Here is a 16,320-nt window from a genome sequence, read left to right as displayed (position 1 = left end):
CACTATGGTGTAGAAAGCATGATGCCCAGGGAGAAAACAGAGTTTCTCGACTGGTATCAGGACCACAGTTCTGAGGTGTTTGACTTGCAGAAAGAGCTCGCGTATTACTGTCAGCAGGATGTCAAAATTTTGAGACAGGCTTGTATTCTATACAGAAAAGAGATTATGAAAATGACGGAGAAGGGAGATGTAGTAGAGAAAGAACCTGGTAAATTCACCGAAGTAAAACTGTGCATAGATCCATTCCAGTACATAACACTGGCATCTGTTTGCATGGCTATGTACAGGTTTATGTTTTTGGAGCCTAACACAGTAGCTCTTCTGCCTCCAGACAACTATCACAGGCAGAAAAAAAGATATTCAACTCCATCTATTCAGTGGCTGTTGTATATCTCTTACAAAGAAAATATACAAATACGGCATGCTTTACAGGGTGGGGAACTACAGGTAGGACCCTACTTTTTAGACGGTTATGCCGATGTTGATGGGGTACGCACAGCCTTTGAGTTTAATGGATGTTTTTTCCACGGCTGTGTCACCTGTTATTGTGAAAAAGCACAAAATCCTATGACGGGGACATCTTTTGGGTTTCTTTATTACAAGACGCAGCTCAAGGCTGACTATCTGAAACGACTTGGTTTTGTAGTGAGGACTCTTTGGGAGCACGAGTGGGAGGTGATGAAAGAAACAGACAGGGAGTTGGCAGACTTTTTAAACCGAGCCCAGTTACCCCAGCCTCTTGTGCCTAGAGATGCTCTTTTTGGGGGGAGAACAAACGCTATCCGCCTGTATTACAAGCCTAACCCCGGGGAAGAAATCCACTATTATGATTTTACCAGCCTGTACCCTTTCGTAAACAAAACCAAAGAATACCCTATCGGACACCCCGATATTCTTTATGACAAATTTGGACCCCTGGCAAATTATTTTGGAATTGCAAAAGTTAAAGTTTACCCCCCACGAGGTCTCTTTTTTCCATTGTTACCCGTCAGAGTGGGTGGCAAGCTTATGTTCCCGCTATGCCAAACCTGTGCGGAAACCGAGCAGCGGGAGATATGCACCCATACTGACGAGGAGCGGGCCATCCTGGGGACTTGGTGCACGGTGGAATTGAACGCGGCTATAGCGAAGGGGTACGTGGTGGCTGAAATCTATGAAATCTGGCATTTTAATGAAAAATCTAATAAACTCTTTTCAGAGTACATAAAATTACACCTCCGCCAGAAACAAGAGGCTTCAGGGTATCCCAGTTGGTGCACCAACGAGGAAAAACAAAATAAGTACATTAGCGATTTCTACCAGAAAGAAGGCGTTCGTTTACGCCAACATGAGATCAGATCAAACCCTGCTAAACGCCAAATCGCTAAACTGTTTTTAAATTCTCTGTGGGGTAAATTCGGCCAAAGAACCAACCTACCCAACACCAGCATCGTGAGAGACCCTGACGAACTCTTGCAGTACCTATTTTCCCCCAATTACAAGGTTTCATCCTGCGAGTTTATCGATGATGAAACAGCGTGCGTGTCTTGGAAGCACGCAAAAGAACGGTACTCTGTCTCTGGCAATACCAATGTTGTCATAGCCTGTTTCACCACCGCTTATGCCCGCTTAGAATTATACAGTCTGCTAGACGGTTTGCAAGAGCGGTGCCTGTATCACGACACTGACTCGGTGATATTTGTGAAAAGGGAGGGTGCCTGGAATCCCCCTCTGGGGGATTATTTAGGGGAGCTCACAAGTGAGCTCCCGCCAGATCAACACATCACCGAGTTTGTGTCGGCAGGCCCAAAAACGTATGGGTATAAGTTGTCTGGAGGAAAGGCCTGTATAAAAGTCAAAGGTATTACCCTAAACGTAGCAAACTGTGAAAAAATCAACTTTGAAAGTTTAAGAGATCTAGTCCTGGACTACTGCACGGGCCTGCGAGATAACGAAAACACCTCAAAAAAGATAGAGGTGCAGCAGCCCTCTATCGTAAGAAACAAAAACCAGTGGCAAATAGAAACAAAAACCCTTAAAAAAACACAAAAAGTGGTTTATAACAAGAGGGTCCTAGGAAAAGGTTTTAAAACCCTGCCCTACGGCTTTTGAAAAAAAATGGATACGAGGTGGAAACACCCCTTTTCCGCAATTCTTGCGGGGCCTAGCAACTGCGGAAAAAGTTACTTTATAAAAAATGTGTTGAATAATGCCAAACAAATACTATCTGTTATGCCTGAGAATATCGTGTGGTGTTATAGTTGTTGGCAACCTCTGTATAAAGAACTGCTCTGTAAATATCCCTTTATCAATTTTATGGAGGGGTTGCCTGATGCTTTGGATGATGACAGTTTGTTTCCTACTAATAAAGTAAATATGGTTATCATAGACGATCTGATGAACTCTGCTTGTGAAAGCAATGAAATCGAGAAAGCTTTTACCAAGTACGTGCATCACAGAAACCTGAGCATTATGTATATAGTTCAGAACGTATTTTGTCAGGGAAAAAAGAGTCGCACAATTAACCTAAACACAAAGTACATGGTTCTGTTCAAAAACCCCAGGGATAAATTACAAATCGCTACGCTCGCTCGGCAAATGTACCCTGGCAAAGCTCAATTCTTTCTAGAAGCTTTTGAGGATGCTACCAAAAGACCTTATGGCTACCTGGTGGTGGATTTAAATGCTTCCACACCGGAAGCTTATAGACTAAGAACCGGTCTTTTCCCTCCAGACTGGCCAGTGGTTTATACTTTAAAAAAAACAGCTGGATATAAAAAGAAATGACTTATCGGCAGGTCCCTTTTTAACAGCTGGGACTGCTGACTGAAAACATGTCTAGCTGCGTGAAGAGAAACCTGGGCCTTTTAAAATTACTTAGCAAATCGTCCCCACAGCAAAGGAAGGCTATTCTGTGTTCGGCCTCTGACGATCTAGTAGTGGCCATCTCAGAAATAGCGCTCAATACCTTAAAAGGAAACATACCTTTAACACAAAATCAAGTGCGTGTGTTGAAAAAGAAACGCACGCTTATAAAAACTTTGTGTAATAAGAGCGTTTCACTTAAAAGAAAAAAGCATCTGGTAAAGCAGTCTGGGGGGTTTATTGGGCCTCTGTTAAGTTTTGCTATCCCTCTGATAACAGGGCTTTTAACTAATCGATAATGGAGTATGCAGAAAAAATGTACCTGGTGCCCAGCCACCAGTTGGAGCAATTAAGGGCTCCCCCTCCAGCAGAGGAAAATATCAGAACAACAGCAACTCGCTTACTGGACGCTGAAATGAAGTCTGTTCTTCAAAGAACTGACCTGGCCGAATACGAAAAGGCTAAACTTTACAGCGCCGTGCTTCAAAGGTACCTAACGTACGTGAGGCAAAGTGATGCGGATAAAGGGAAAATAAGTCTGTTTCTACCGGAACAGGAACAAAGCGTAACTGCCAAACCCCCAGAAACACCAAAGAACTCAGACTCTATTGCTCAGGAGGTGCTGGATAATGTGAATAAGCGTTATAAAAAAAATGCAATAGTATTGCTAAATAAACTGGGGCAGGATAAAAATCTCTCTTCATGGAATGATAAAGGGTCTTTTGTGTACAAAGGCTCTGTGGTTAATGGTTCTAACATGCTTGACTTAGTCAGGGCTGTCACCCAAACTCGCTCTGTACCTAGCAAACGTGTACCTAAAGGATGGGATGTGTTTATGAATGCCATGGCGGAACTGAACGTACCATCTTCTGTCATGGGCAATGCAGCCAACAGAGACCTTTTGGAACGCCTCAAGGCCTCGACTGCTGACACCGGGGTGGATCAGGAATCCGTGACCCCTTTTTTGCCCTATAAAAAAAAAAAAGATTGGCTAAAAGAGCCCAATGGCTCAGTGTGTAACGTTTTTCACATTCTAAAAATTTTAAAACTTGTAATGTTTTGCTTTAAATAAAACATTTCTAGATTTTTTTTAAAAAAATCTGTGTAATTTTTTCAATTGGTCATTTAAAAAAACAGACAAACATCAATTTCTTTAAACCCCTAACCTGGGGTGCTTTATTGGGTAACATGGCTATAAAAATCATTACAAGATACACATGTCTGGGCTTGTTGAAACATGTTTTGAGCAAGGCTAGGCATGCCCAAAAATTTAAATTTATTTTTTACAAAATTTATCACCATCCGGTCATTTTGCACTAAGTCGTCAGAATACAATTTTAAAATCCGGTCAAAAGATAAACCCTTGCTACGATGATGTAAAAAAAACACGCAGTGATAGCCACAGGCGACGGAGCGGGGGGTTTGTAATTGTCTATTGTGAAACACCATGTCTGTGGCATTTTTGTTTAAAAATTTCATAATGCTTTTAGGAAACAACACGCTGTTCGGGGGTTGCCCATATGAGTCAAAAAACTCTCCACGGTTATGCTCCGCCAGATACAGGGCGAGCCAGTGTTCACCCGGTTGGTTGTGTGGATGCGTGTTCACCACCAAACCTACGGGCCTCTGAGACAGCTTGCTTCCAGGGAGCCAATCACAAGGGAACACATCTAAAAAATTCTTTTTTGTGTAAGGATCCGTTGATAAGACACGTGAGAGCTGCACGGTGTCCATGTTCACATGTAGTCAAACAGAACGTTTCTTCTCTGATTTATTTCTATGACATTGTCAAAAACTCCATACACAATCATATTGACGGTAACCGTTAAAGCCTTTCCAAACCGTATTTCTGCTCTCAGGTTCCCAGTTTTAATCAGGGAATAGTGATCTGCGCATTCCTGGTCGGGAGACAGGTCAAAGGCAAACAAGGTGTAACCCTGTGCAAACTCCTCACGGTCGATTAACAGAGAACGATCTTTCATGTGTTTACCAGCTGTCTGTACCAGATTCATGTATTCTCTCACGCAGCGTCCTGCCTCGAAGTCCGGTTGCAGAGGCTTGGTCGGTACCTGTTCACCATCCACATACAGGGCCACAAAATTAATATCGTAATGTTTAAAATGAAAGGGATTTTTAGTGTAACTGCCGCTAAAGGCATCGTTATCCACAAATCCTAGGACAAGCATTTTGGGTAACTGTCCCAAGAACAGGTTTTCCTGGTTACTGACCCTGCTGCCTGCAGGGATGCTAAACACTTTCATTCCCACACGGTCCACGGGGTATTTAGCATTAGCGGCAAGCAGGGCCTCTGCATGCCCCAAACGGACACCCGGGGCCACCCGTACTTTCTTCACAAAAAGGGACGCTGATACAATGCGCAGTTTAAAGCCTTCAGCCGCACTGCCCATTAAACAGAAGGCGTCTTTACTGCGTGTCAGTTTAATTTTCACATCCACTCCGTTTAACAAAAGTTTTTCTTGAAAAAACAGGTCACTGTGTAGATGGCCCAGCAGCTCTACCGTTCTGCTCTGGGCTGTCAGCTTTGCACGCTTCACAAACCCTAGATTCTCTCCATCCAACTCTGTTTTTTCATGTTGTCCAGCAGTGTCTTTGTAAAACAGGCCGGCAGAAAATTGCGTGGCGAGGGTGTCATCGCTGTAATTGAGCACTGATTCTATAAAGGCCCTGTAAGGGTAACAGTTGTTGCTTTGGCTTACAAGGCGGTCTCCCAGCGTAACATCCAACTGACTGAAAATAGAGGCCACGGGGTAATTCACCAGGCCCACTTCAGCGTCCGCAGCAAGTTCAGTTCCGTCTCCTTTTACAATCTTGCAACACAGGTAAAGCAGCGTGTTGTTTAAATCCATATAATCTATGCCATTCCCTGCTATAAAAAAGTCAATGGGGGCAGACTCCGTAACGGCCGATAGAGGTGGCACCTCGATGTAAATGCTTTTCTCGATGCTGGTCTGCGTAGGGGCTATTTGAAACAAGTCTAGTTCGGATTTGGTGCACTCTTCAGACCCGCAGTGAACAAAAGCCATATTGATTAAAATATGTCTCTTTTACCAAGCAGAGCGCGTCTCCTCTTTTGCCCAGGCTGCTTCTTGGACTTTCGTTTATGGCCGGCTCTGCATGTCAAAGTCCTTCTTTTAAAAGGTTTTGGGGGACCTGTGCGTCGCGGGTATGACGTATTTCTCTTTCTTTTCTTCCTCCTTTTAATGTACATCAGCCCTGATCCTTCCTGTGAAGCTGTATTCCCCACCTTCTCCAGAACAGCACGGGAGACATGACCTACCACATCTTTAGCTATGTTTTGAGCGGCGGTTTTTACGTGGGGCTTAATAATCTCTAGCCCCCTCCTCAAAAGCGGTACAGCTTTTCGAAAGAGGCTACGAAATATTCCACCCACACCAGCCCCGTACATCACGGGGGCCCCATGATATCCAGGAAGGGCGTATCCAGCCTGGGCTTTGTAATAGTTCCTGTAGATGGTGGGGTCGCCATAATTTTTTAGGATCGCCATAATAGTGTGTTTTTTTTTGCTTTTTAGAAACCTCGCTCTCTCCGCGGTCGCAAATGCAGCTTGATGATCACCTTGCCGAAGCGAAATGAGACATGTCTGTTCTGATCTGTCTTTATTTCAATGGTAATGGTGTCGATGTGGTGTTTACTAACAGGAACGTAATGAGGTTTATCATAGGTGATGGTAACAAACTCATTGTTCCTTCCTTGGACAGGGACGCAGCGTAACAGGGGAACAGAAAAGTCCCCCACAAACTGGTGTTCTACAATATCCGTGTACAGATACAAGGAGTTAAAACCCCCTGTAATGTCTGCTGAGAAGGGAAATTTTTGGACGTTGCGTTTTGGGCCCAAACCCAAAATGTTAGCTAGTTCCCCGCCAGTAGAAAACCCGTAGTTAAAATTGGTAGATTTAAGTCTCACTTTTCTACCTACAGGGTCGTAGTTCATGACCATCTCAGGCGGTCCTTGGTGACGAGCCATGGTGCTGTTCATATGCTCCAGTAATTCAGGTATGGTCGAGTAATAACCTCGTCGTAGGATGAAATTCCACTTCATATCTTCAAAGGTAATTTCAAAAGGGGTGTCTTCATTGATAGTGTTCCAGCTGTGCGGGTATTGTATTTCCACTAACCCCACCTCCCAGGCACCCGGGAGATCCAAGGGCTTAATTAGCCGTATTGTAAAGTTCGAGATGGTGTTTTGGGGAAAAACTGCAGAGCTGGCATTGCTGGGCAAAGTGATGTAAAACCCGCCGTCGCTCATTATTATTTTTTCTTCTATCTGTCTTTGCAGGAGGAATTGGTTTTTTGTTTTTTTTTTTCTCTCTTTGTTTTGTGTCTAAATGTCACAGAGTTGAGAAGCTTCCACCCAGCTGTTAAACTTATCAGGCCAACCCAACCATTTTACCAGTAAGTGTTTTTTTTCTCCCTTTTCCTTTCTCCGCTAGAATTTTTTCAATCCTGTAAATCCTGTCTCGTTTGGGGTTTACTTTTTGTAACTCTTCAGGGTAAAAAGATCCAGTAACTGCCTCACCTTCGTAATCTTTTAATCGGTATACAGGTCTTCGGCCCCTGGTTAAGGCTTCATCCACTATGAATATCTCATCGGTAAACGTCTGTTCATAACCTTTTTCAAAAGCGCCTTTGGTTTTAGATAGTCTCACGTGATCGCCTTTTCTAAAAGGGGGAACAACCTGTTTTATTTTAAAACTGTCTCCATAAACCGTTTTCCACACCTTCAGAGAATTTGAAGGGTTAACATCTATGGGTCTGGTACGTATAGTCCTGTGAAAGCTCTGGTTATAACTCTTTATAAAGTCAGGTAAGACGTCAATGTAGCGAAAGGTGTTATGGGCTGTAAAATATCTCCACATCCTAGTTTTTAAAGTTCTGTTAAATCGCTCCACAACCCCTGCTTTGACTTCATTATTAGTAAGAAAATGGTGAACCCCATGCTGCTTTAACAGTCCACTTAAAGGTTTGTTTAAAAATTCTTTCCCCCGATCGGTTTGTAATTTTTGAGGCACGCGACCTTCGCTGAAAATAGCTTTAAAGGCCTTGGATACCTCACCACTTGTCTTGTCTTTTAGGCATAAGGCCCAGGCATATTTGGATAAAATGTCTATCACTGTTAAGATGTACTTAAAGCCACTGTTGTGTTTGGAGAACTGATGCATATCCACCAAATCTGCCTGCCACTGTGCATCCACATCTGAAACAATAGTCTTGTTTCTTTTAAAATGTATTCGAGCTGGTTTGTGTAAAGTGTATGCATCCTGGTCTGAAAGCCAAGCTGTTACCTGTCTTCTATTTAAAGTTTTACTATGCTTTCTGGCCACTTGAAAAAGAGAGTTCACCCCGCCAAAGCTCCCAACTTCCCTGGGATTGTAATATATTTTCTTTAACAGAGCTGTCGGTGTAGACATGACTGTTACTGGTACCGTCTTTTACTACCACAAGTATGAAAGGGGACACGCTCATATTGACACATTTAAATACATTTTATTAATTGCCTGGTTTAACATGATCTTTTACAGCCGCCTGTAAAATGGACGCCATAACTGCTACCATAAGGGAGTCTGAGCTGTTTCATTCTTCCATTTTGTGATTTTCGGTTTCAGATCTGTCTCTTGGATAGCAGTAAAAACAGCTGACGCGCAAGTTCTTAAAGGCCTCTAGAAAGGCATCGTCGAGCTCCTGAAAGATTTTCAGAAAAAGAAACAGAGTAAGTACCCCAGCTGCTGGGGTTTTTTTTTAATTTACGCAAACCCCCGGTTCCTAGCTTCATTACCCACCCCCCTCCTCTACCGCCATTTCTTAATCGTTCATTTACCTGAGCGCCATCTTTTCCATTTGCCTTGTCCACCGGTGACTCTCCCAAGTGGCAATCTGAGGGGGTGGACAAAGAGAGGTCATCAGGCTCCTCAGGGCGCCTCACGAGGGGTTTCTGGTCGGTTTCCGACGTATCCATCAACTGGTCGGCCAAAGGGCTCCTCTCGGTCATTCCCTCCTCCTCAGAACTGTCGCTGGTGTAGGTCCTGCGCCACATAAGTATGGTGCTTGGGTCCAAAACAAAGTTCGAAGTTCTAACGGGGGTGGTAAAGGAGTCCATGTTTTCCTCTGAGCAGCCTTTCCACGCTTTCTAAAACACGTGTCCTTGGTAAGAAAAATGGCCTCCTCTGTTCGGCGCTGGTACTTATGGGGTATTGGTGCTGCACTCGGGTTGGTGGAGGGCCTTGGGAGGAGTTCTTAGAGGGGTCACCCCGGTTGGTCAAAATCTCCTCTCGGGGTGGTCCTTTCGGGAGGAAACCCGTCCTGATTGGTAGAGGGTGGTGGGAGGAGTTCTTAGAGGGGTCACATGACCCTCTTCTAGACGGGGTCACCCACCCCCGGAAGTCACCCTGATTGGTCAAATCTCCTCTCGGGGTGGTCCGTTCGGGAGGAAACCCCTCCTGATTGGTAGAGGGTGGTGGGAGGAGTTCTTAGAGGGGTCACATGACCCACTTCTAGATAGGTCACCCGCCCCCGGAAGTTGCCCTGATTGGTCAAATCTCCTCTTGGGGTGGTCCTTTCTGGAGGAAACCCCTCCTGATTGGTAGAGGGTGGTGGGAGGAGTTCTTAGAGGGGTCACATGACCCACTTCTAGATAGGTCACCCGCCCCCGGAAGTTGCCCTGATTGGTCAAATCTCCTCTTGGGGTGGTCCTTTCTGGAGGAAACACCTCCTGATTGGTAGAGGATGGTGGGAGGAGTTCTTAGAGGGGTCACATGACCCACTTTGCTTCCGGTCATGTGGCCATCTTGACCCCGGAAGTAATACCCCCATAGGGTGGGACTTCCGGTGACAGGTGGGAGGGACTAGAGGGGTCAAGGGGCGGGGTTAGGGGCGGGGTTAGGGTTTGATTGATGGTAGGGCCCTTATACTACTGACCAAATAACCAACGTCAGTCAGGTTTATTGCGATGAGCCAAAAAACAAGCGTGCACAAGATAAGAGTTCTGTACGATACCCGGCTCTGGGAAGCTGTCTCATGCAGAAGCTGTGCTCCCCAAGTTACACATTGCAGCTGGTAATATTGATAGGATGGTTTTACAATACATATTTCTTTACAAGTCACTCAAGTTCACCTCATCCGTTTGGCCCAGTTCCTTAACTTCTTGTTCTGTGCCTTTCCTTATCTAGGTTTTGGATACTAGAATTCCAGGTACTGGTCCAGAAGGTATCTTCTAGGTTTGTACCAGGGTAGACTCATCAACTCTCTTTTCCTCTTCTTTTGGGACATTGCAGTACTGGCCTTTGAGAATAACTCCCTACCTGTTGCTATGGTAAAATATTCCTATGTCCTGAATCTGACAGCTTTCCTGCCTATTTAAGCCAAAGCTTACTTCACCTAATGCAAGGTGTTATGGGATACTTTGCATAAGAGAACAGGATTATAGTAAAGGTATAGGCCCAATTAGGCTTTATCTCAGGTATAATATTTGTGTATAATGTTATTTGTGCTTAATTCATACCAATACACACACAAATATATGGTGCAGACAATACATATTAATAATATGATACATATGCTAGCCAGTAGACATTGGTCAATGCTACTAGGTCACACGCAGCCCTTGGGTGATTTGCCCAAAGGCACAGGCAGAATAGATTTCAGATGTTCCTGGTTTCCAGGCTTCTGATGAAGGAAGCTTACATCAAGTGCCTGAGGCCCACCGCAGCTCAAATCCTGGATGAGCCCCCCACTTATGTGGTATTTGGTATCTTGATTGACACACCGAGGACTTCGCGAGCTAAAAGCAAGAGTGGTTACAGCTTAAGCTAAAGAGCCCACCGTCCCTGGCTGCGGCTGTAAGAGACTCATATCCTCTGCGGATTGAGGACAAGCCGGGGAGACCGGTAACACACACACCAACAGTGGGGTACACTCAGACCTCAATTCCTCCCTCAGTAGCCTATCAGGGTGTTCTCCATTTCCAGCTCCTATGATTCAACTTCCTTTCATTTGAAAGTGAAATATTAACACCCACTTCCTCGGTACAATTGCCTCAGCACAGGAATAAGTTCTAGGCACATAGGCTGGGAGCTGCCTCCACACCTGTCTCTTCAGGGACTCAAGGACCTTGCCTTTCCTATCTCCATGGCAATGTGACATTGGCTGCTGAATAGAACGCGCTGTCCTCTTCCCTGCTTCCAAGTACTTTGAAATTAGGTCAATGGAACTCAATAGGCCAGATCCCCAACTGGTGTAGCTGGGTGTTGCTCCACTGAAATTAATGGGCTAGATCCACAACTGATATACTTGGGTCTAGCTCCACAGAAGTCTGTGATGGGGTAGTCTGCCCCTTAAAGGTAGTAGTTCCTAGTGGTCAGCCCACCCTGTCTCATGGCATGGTCCTTTTAGGGCTTGAAAGGGCCAATATAAGGACCAAAAGGGGATATGGAGAGAGAGGAAGAAGTCCCAGCAACCACCAGTGAGTGGGAGGAAATCACATCACTGTATCTTTAAGAGCCCAGCATCAGAAACCTTGTAGAGAAGTGGGGCAAGGCTCCCCCCAACCCAACCAACTGGGGATGGCTGGGAGAAAAGGACCAGCATAAATACTGCCTCCTCTCTCACAACAGATGCTTCAGGGATCGAGAAGGCTCCTGTAGGGCCCTGAGTTAGTAGGGAGAGGACAGCAGCAGGAGCAGGTCTGCCTGCCAGCTGGAGGACAGAAGGACTGGTCGGGAAAAGGGCCAGCTGAGGAGAAGCTGCCTGCAGTTCTACAACTGGCCTAAAGTACCACTCCAGCCTCAAGGAGGAGAGCTAAGGGGCTCCCTTCATAAGGAGCGGGATAGAGGGATTGTCCAAAGTACAACCCAGCTCCAGGAGAAGGGTTGGGCCCCCCTGAATGGGGGAGGAACCTGTCCAGGACTCAGGGGTGAACATGAGCCATTAAATAAGTGAGTTGCCCTCTGCAGAATGACTGAATAAACCAGAGCCTGCAAAAGGGGGGGGAGGTGGGAGGTAAGTCTGGTAACTGATTGAAAGAACCCGTGGGGGCGGCGACATGGAGTGGGGGCCGGGGAGCGGCAGACCCACAAGCGGGTGGGACAGAGCAGCTCATGCCTTGACCAAGTCACGGGGCCAGGCTGCAGCTGAAGAAAACAGGTGTAGCTCTAATGGAGTCTGTGCCTGATGACGTCAGAGGATCTGTTCCTCTGGCTTGATCTTTTCTGATCGTTCCAAGCAAATTTTTTAAGAAAATCCTAATTTGGTTACACTTTACAATACAACCACTACAGTTCACGGCAATTACAGTGTGATTATATGGTAGTTATGATTCTGATACCTGTAATTTCTGCTGCATTCACATACCTAGAAGGTTAACTCCATGACTGTGAGGAAGGGGCGATAGTGATCTAATCTGGCAAGTTTTAAAAACAAGGCACTAGCAAACATTAGAGTAGTGAGCAGCTAAAAGGGGAGTTTCCATGTGAGTTTGCAGGTAAGACTTTAGGAGGGGTTGTGTCCTCTTTTTCTTCAGGAGTAGGGGCTAGGAAGAGAAAATAGCAGTGACTACCGAGGCAGCAGCAGACATAGCCCCAGGAGGAGAGGAGACAAGGAAGATAGTGAGAAGCAGAAGCTGCAGGATGTATTTCATCCTTGAGTGAGTATCTGATGGAAACTACTTACACGTGAGATATTGCCTGATAGAGCTCATGGCAGAAAAGATCCAAGGATTAGAAATGCAGCTGGAGACAATGATGGAATTCAGACAGGGATCTGAAGGCATCATGAGTTAATTCAGTTTAAATTAAATGGAAGGATAAATAATAATAGGGCTGCAACTAGAGTACCTGAAAGGCAAATAAAAAAAAAATCAGGGACTTAGTCAGGGAAGTGAACTTGACTGAAGAACTTAAGGATCTGGATATGGAGGAGGCTTGGAATTACTTTCAGTCAAAGTTGCAGAAGCCTGAATCCCAAGCAAGGGTGGTTGGGGGGGAGATTCATATAGGGAGGATCTCCAGATCAAACCAGATGAACAAGCATCTGAAACAGGTTATCAGGAGAAAGCCGACAGGGAATGGAAGGAGGGATGGATCAGCAAGAAAAGCTACCTCCTGGTGGTCAGAGAGTGTAAGGATACAGTGAGAACTACCAAAAGCCAGGCAGAGTTGGATTTTGCAAAGGAAATTAAAACCAATAGGAAAAGGTTTGTTAGCCGTACAAAGAAAAAGAAAACAAGGAAAGAAGAAGTGGGACCGCGAAGCACTGAGAATGGAGTAGAGATTAAAGATGATCTAGGCATGGCCCAACACTGACATGAATACAGTGTCTCAGTTTTTAATAAGGTTAATGAGGGGACTTGGGGGCATTGGCTGAGTGGCTAATAGGAGCAAGGATATGGGCGCAGAAATTATCACACCGGAGGTCGAAGCCAAACTCAAACAGCTTAATGGGATCAAATCAGGGGGCGCAGATCATCTCCATCCAGGAACATTAAAGAATTTGACTGTTATGCTATCTGGAGTGGCTCATGACTATGAGTGCCTACCTCAACGCAGACACCTCGAACTGGCAGTATGTTCGATAATTCAATTTCACCAACCCAGCACCAAACGTGAACTCCAAAAGCACTATAGTAGTCTTATAATAGAGCCACAGACAGTCCCCTTAGACACCCCAGGCTATCTTGCCACTCAGGCAAGCTGGCCTATGTGACAGATGGTCACTTACACCCAAAATCACAGAACATTCAGATTATGCCCGGTCCCAAGCAGGGCCGGCTCTAGCAATTTCGCAGCCCCAAGCATGGCGGCACGCTGCTGGGGGCGCTCTGCCGCTCGCCAGTCCCGCGGTTCCAGTGGCTCTCCCACAGGCGTCTCTGCGGAGGGTCCGCTGGTCCCGCAGCTCCAGTGGACCTCCCGCAGGCGTGCCTGCGGATGCTCCACCAGAGCCGCGGGACCAGCGGACCCTCCACAGGCACGTCTGCGGGAAGTCCACCGGAGCCGCGTGCCCCCCTCCCGGCAACCGGCAGAGCGCCCCCCGCAGCATGCCGCCCCAAGCACACGCTTGGCGCGCTGTGGCCTGGAGCCGGCCCTGGTCCCAAGAGACCAGTCACTCACTCAGGTCAATTTGCAGCCCAGATCTCACACCAAAGACAATGCTGGTAGCCAATTCCACAGTAAACCAACAAAAGGTTTATTAGCTAAGAAAAGGGAATGAGTTATTGAGAGGTTGAAGCAGATAAAAAAATATATGTACAGTCTATAATCACAGGCTATAATTTCAAAGGTCGCCGAGATGTAGTAATCTGCCAGTTTCCCAGAAGTCTTTTACAACTATCCAGATAACTCAGAGACTCTCCGTCTTCTCATTTGGTTATTCTGCCCTGTTAGAATCCAAACACTACAGAGATGAAGAATTCTTCCTTATGTCCATATTTATAGCTTCTTCTCACAGAAGGTCAGGAAAGACACCCTCACCCCCAGGTTAGATTGACAGGGATCATGTGTTTTTTCACCTTCCTCTGCAACACGGGCTGTGGGTCACTTGCCAGATTATCTGGGTACATCTCATTAATCAATTCCCTGCCATTACAGGGCTCTTGGGTACTGGGGAACCTTGGTCCTCCCTAGTCTCTGCATGTGGCACATCATGGTCTAGCCTTCTGTGGGCTGTAATATTCTGATCTAACTTTGGTTTTTGTGGGTAATGTTCAGGTACTGGGAGGTAGTGGTGGCCTGTGACACACAGAAAGTCAGACTAGACCATCTGGTTGTCCCTTCTGGCCTTAAATTCTTGATTCAGTGATTAATAACCATGTCACTAATGCACTTGAATTCTAAAAACACACACATGAAGTGAGCAAAGGGGAAATTGCTGTCATGTAGGTAACCTTAATTCTGCAACATAGAGAAGTGGTTCTCAACCAGGGGTCCAGGGCCCCCTGAGGGGGCTGCCAGCAGGTTTCAGGGGGTACGCCAAGCCAAGCCAGCATTAGACTTTCTGGGGCCCATGGCAGAAAGCTGAAGCCCCACTGCATGGGGCTGAATCCCAGGGCCCTAAGCCCCACCACCCAAGGTTGAAGCCAATATCTGAGCAACTTAGCATCACACAGCCCCTATGATGTGGGGCCCTAGGCAGCTGTCCTGTTTGCTACCTCATAACACTGGTCCTGGCTTTTATATGCAGAAAAACAGTTGTGGCACAGGTGGGCCATGGAGTTTTTTATAGCCTGTTGGGGGAGCCTCAGAAAGAAAAAGGTTGAGAACTCCTGACGTAGAGAAAATTCCGATTGTGTGATTTAATGGTGCAGCATTATTCAAAAGCATAACCATGATGCTGTATTTGCAGGGTATTTACAGCCCCTCTGTTATACATTGCAACACTTCATTACATGAATACTCCCTCCAGCTAACTTTAGAAAGGATGCAGAGTGACAGCTGGCATATATCTGAAGGGTGTAAACCCCAAGGAGAAAGTAGAATTGACTAGAGCAGTCTGAGAGGAGCAGAGCTAGGAGCAGTGGAATTAAATTAAGGAAAGAGGCATGTCGGCTGAATACCAGGAAACATTCATTTATGCTGAGATAGACTAGCCTGGGGAATATTCTCCCAGGTTGCTTGCCTAACTTAAAGTTAGGACAAAGGACTGGAGAATGTTCAGCAGGAGACAGTTCTGCACTAGATAGCCCATCCAAGGCACTTACATGGCCCTTGTTACAGTAGTTGTGATGGGTTCGGTCACAGAGACCCCCTTGGGACTGTCACCTGATGTGCAGAATTTGCCTCTGAGCCCATTTTCTCTGCCAGCTTGGGACTTCAGAACCCTGCCTTGTTGAGCCAGACACGCAAGCCTGCTGCAACAAAGACCCAGTCTGGTCCATGCCCCCAAAGCTGCAGACTTTAACCAAAAACTGCTCAGCAGGTCACCTATCTCCAGCACCTGGTTCTCAATGGGATCCAAACCCCAAATAAATCAGTTTTACTCTGTATAAAGCTTATACAGGATAAACTCAAATTGTCCACCCTCTGTAACAGTGATAGAGAGATATGCACAGCTGTTTGCTCCCTCAGGTATTAATCAACTATTCTGGTTAATTAATAAACAAAGGTGATTTTATTAAGTATAAAAAGTAGGATGTAGGTGATTTCAAGTAATAAGAGACAGAACTAAGTAAGTTACCAAGCAAAAATAAAACAAAAAATGTAAGTCTAAGTCTAACACATTAAGAAACTGAATACAGGTAAATCTCACCCTCAGAGATGTTCCAATAAACATATTTTACAGACTAGACTCCTTTATACCTAGTCTGGGCCCAATCTTTTCCCCTGGTACAATCTTGTTAGTTTCAGCTCAGGTGATAACTTGGGGCTTTCTCATGACTGGCTGCCCCCTTTGTTCTGTTCCACCCCCTTATATATCTTTGGCACAAGGCGGGAATCATTTGTTTCTCTCT

At 45.7% G+C, this 16,320-nt stretch overlaps 1 protein-coding gene and 1 long non-coding RNA gene across 3 annotated transcripts in view; both read right to left on the bottom strand.

Moving 5' to 3' along the window:
• Positions 1–16,320, bottom strand: part of NTM (neurotrimin) — a 701,070-nt gene that overhangs the window by 305,576 nt on the left and 379,174 nt on the right. The gene's annotated exons all lie outside the window — the stretch shown is intronic.
• On the bottom strand, positions 8,353–8,756 carry LOC127033694 (uncharacterized). The gene is made up of 2 exons (XR_007769182.1): positions 8,704–8,756; positions 8,353–8,567 (listed from the first exon to the last, which is right to left on the bottom strand). It is a non-coding gene; the product is annotated as an uncharacterized LOC127033694 (long non-coding RNA).

Source organism: Gopherus flavomarginatus, chromosome 13 (genome assembly GCF_025201925.1).
Source record: "Gopherus flavomarginatus isolate rGopFla2 chromosome 13, rGopFla2.mat.asm, whole genome shotgun sequence".
Taxonomy (NCBI): domain Eukaryota; kingdom Metazoa; phylum Chordata; order Testudines; family Testudinidae; genus Gopherus; species Gopherus flavomarginatus.
The sequence above is the reverse complement of the archived record's forward strand: the minus strand, read 5'-3'. Positions and strand labels throughout refer to the sequence as shown.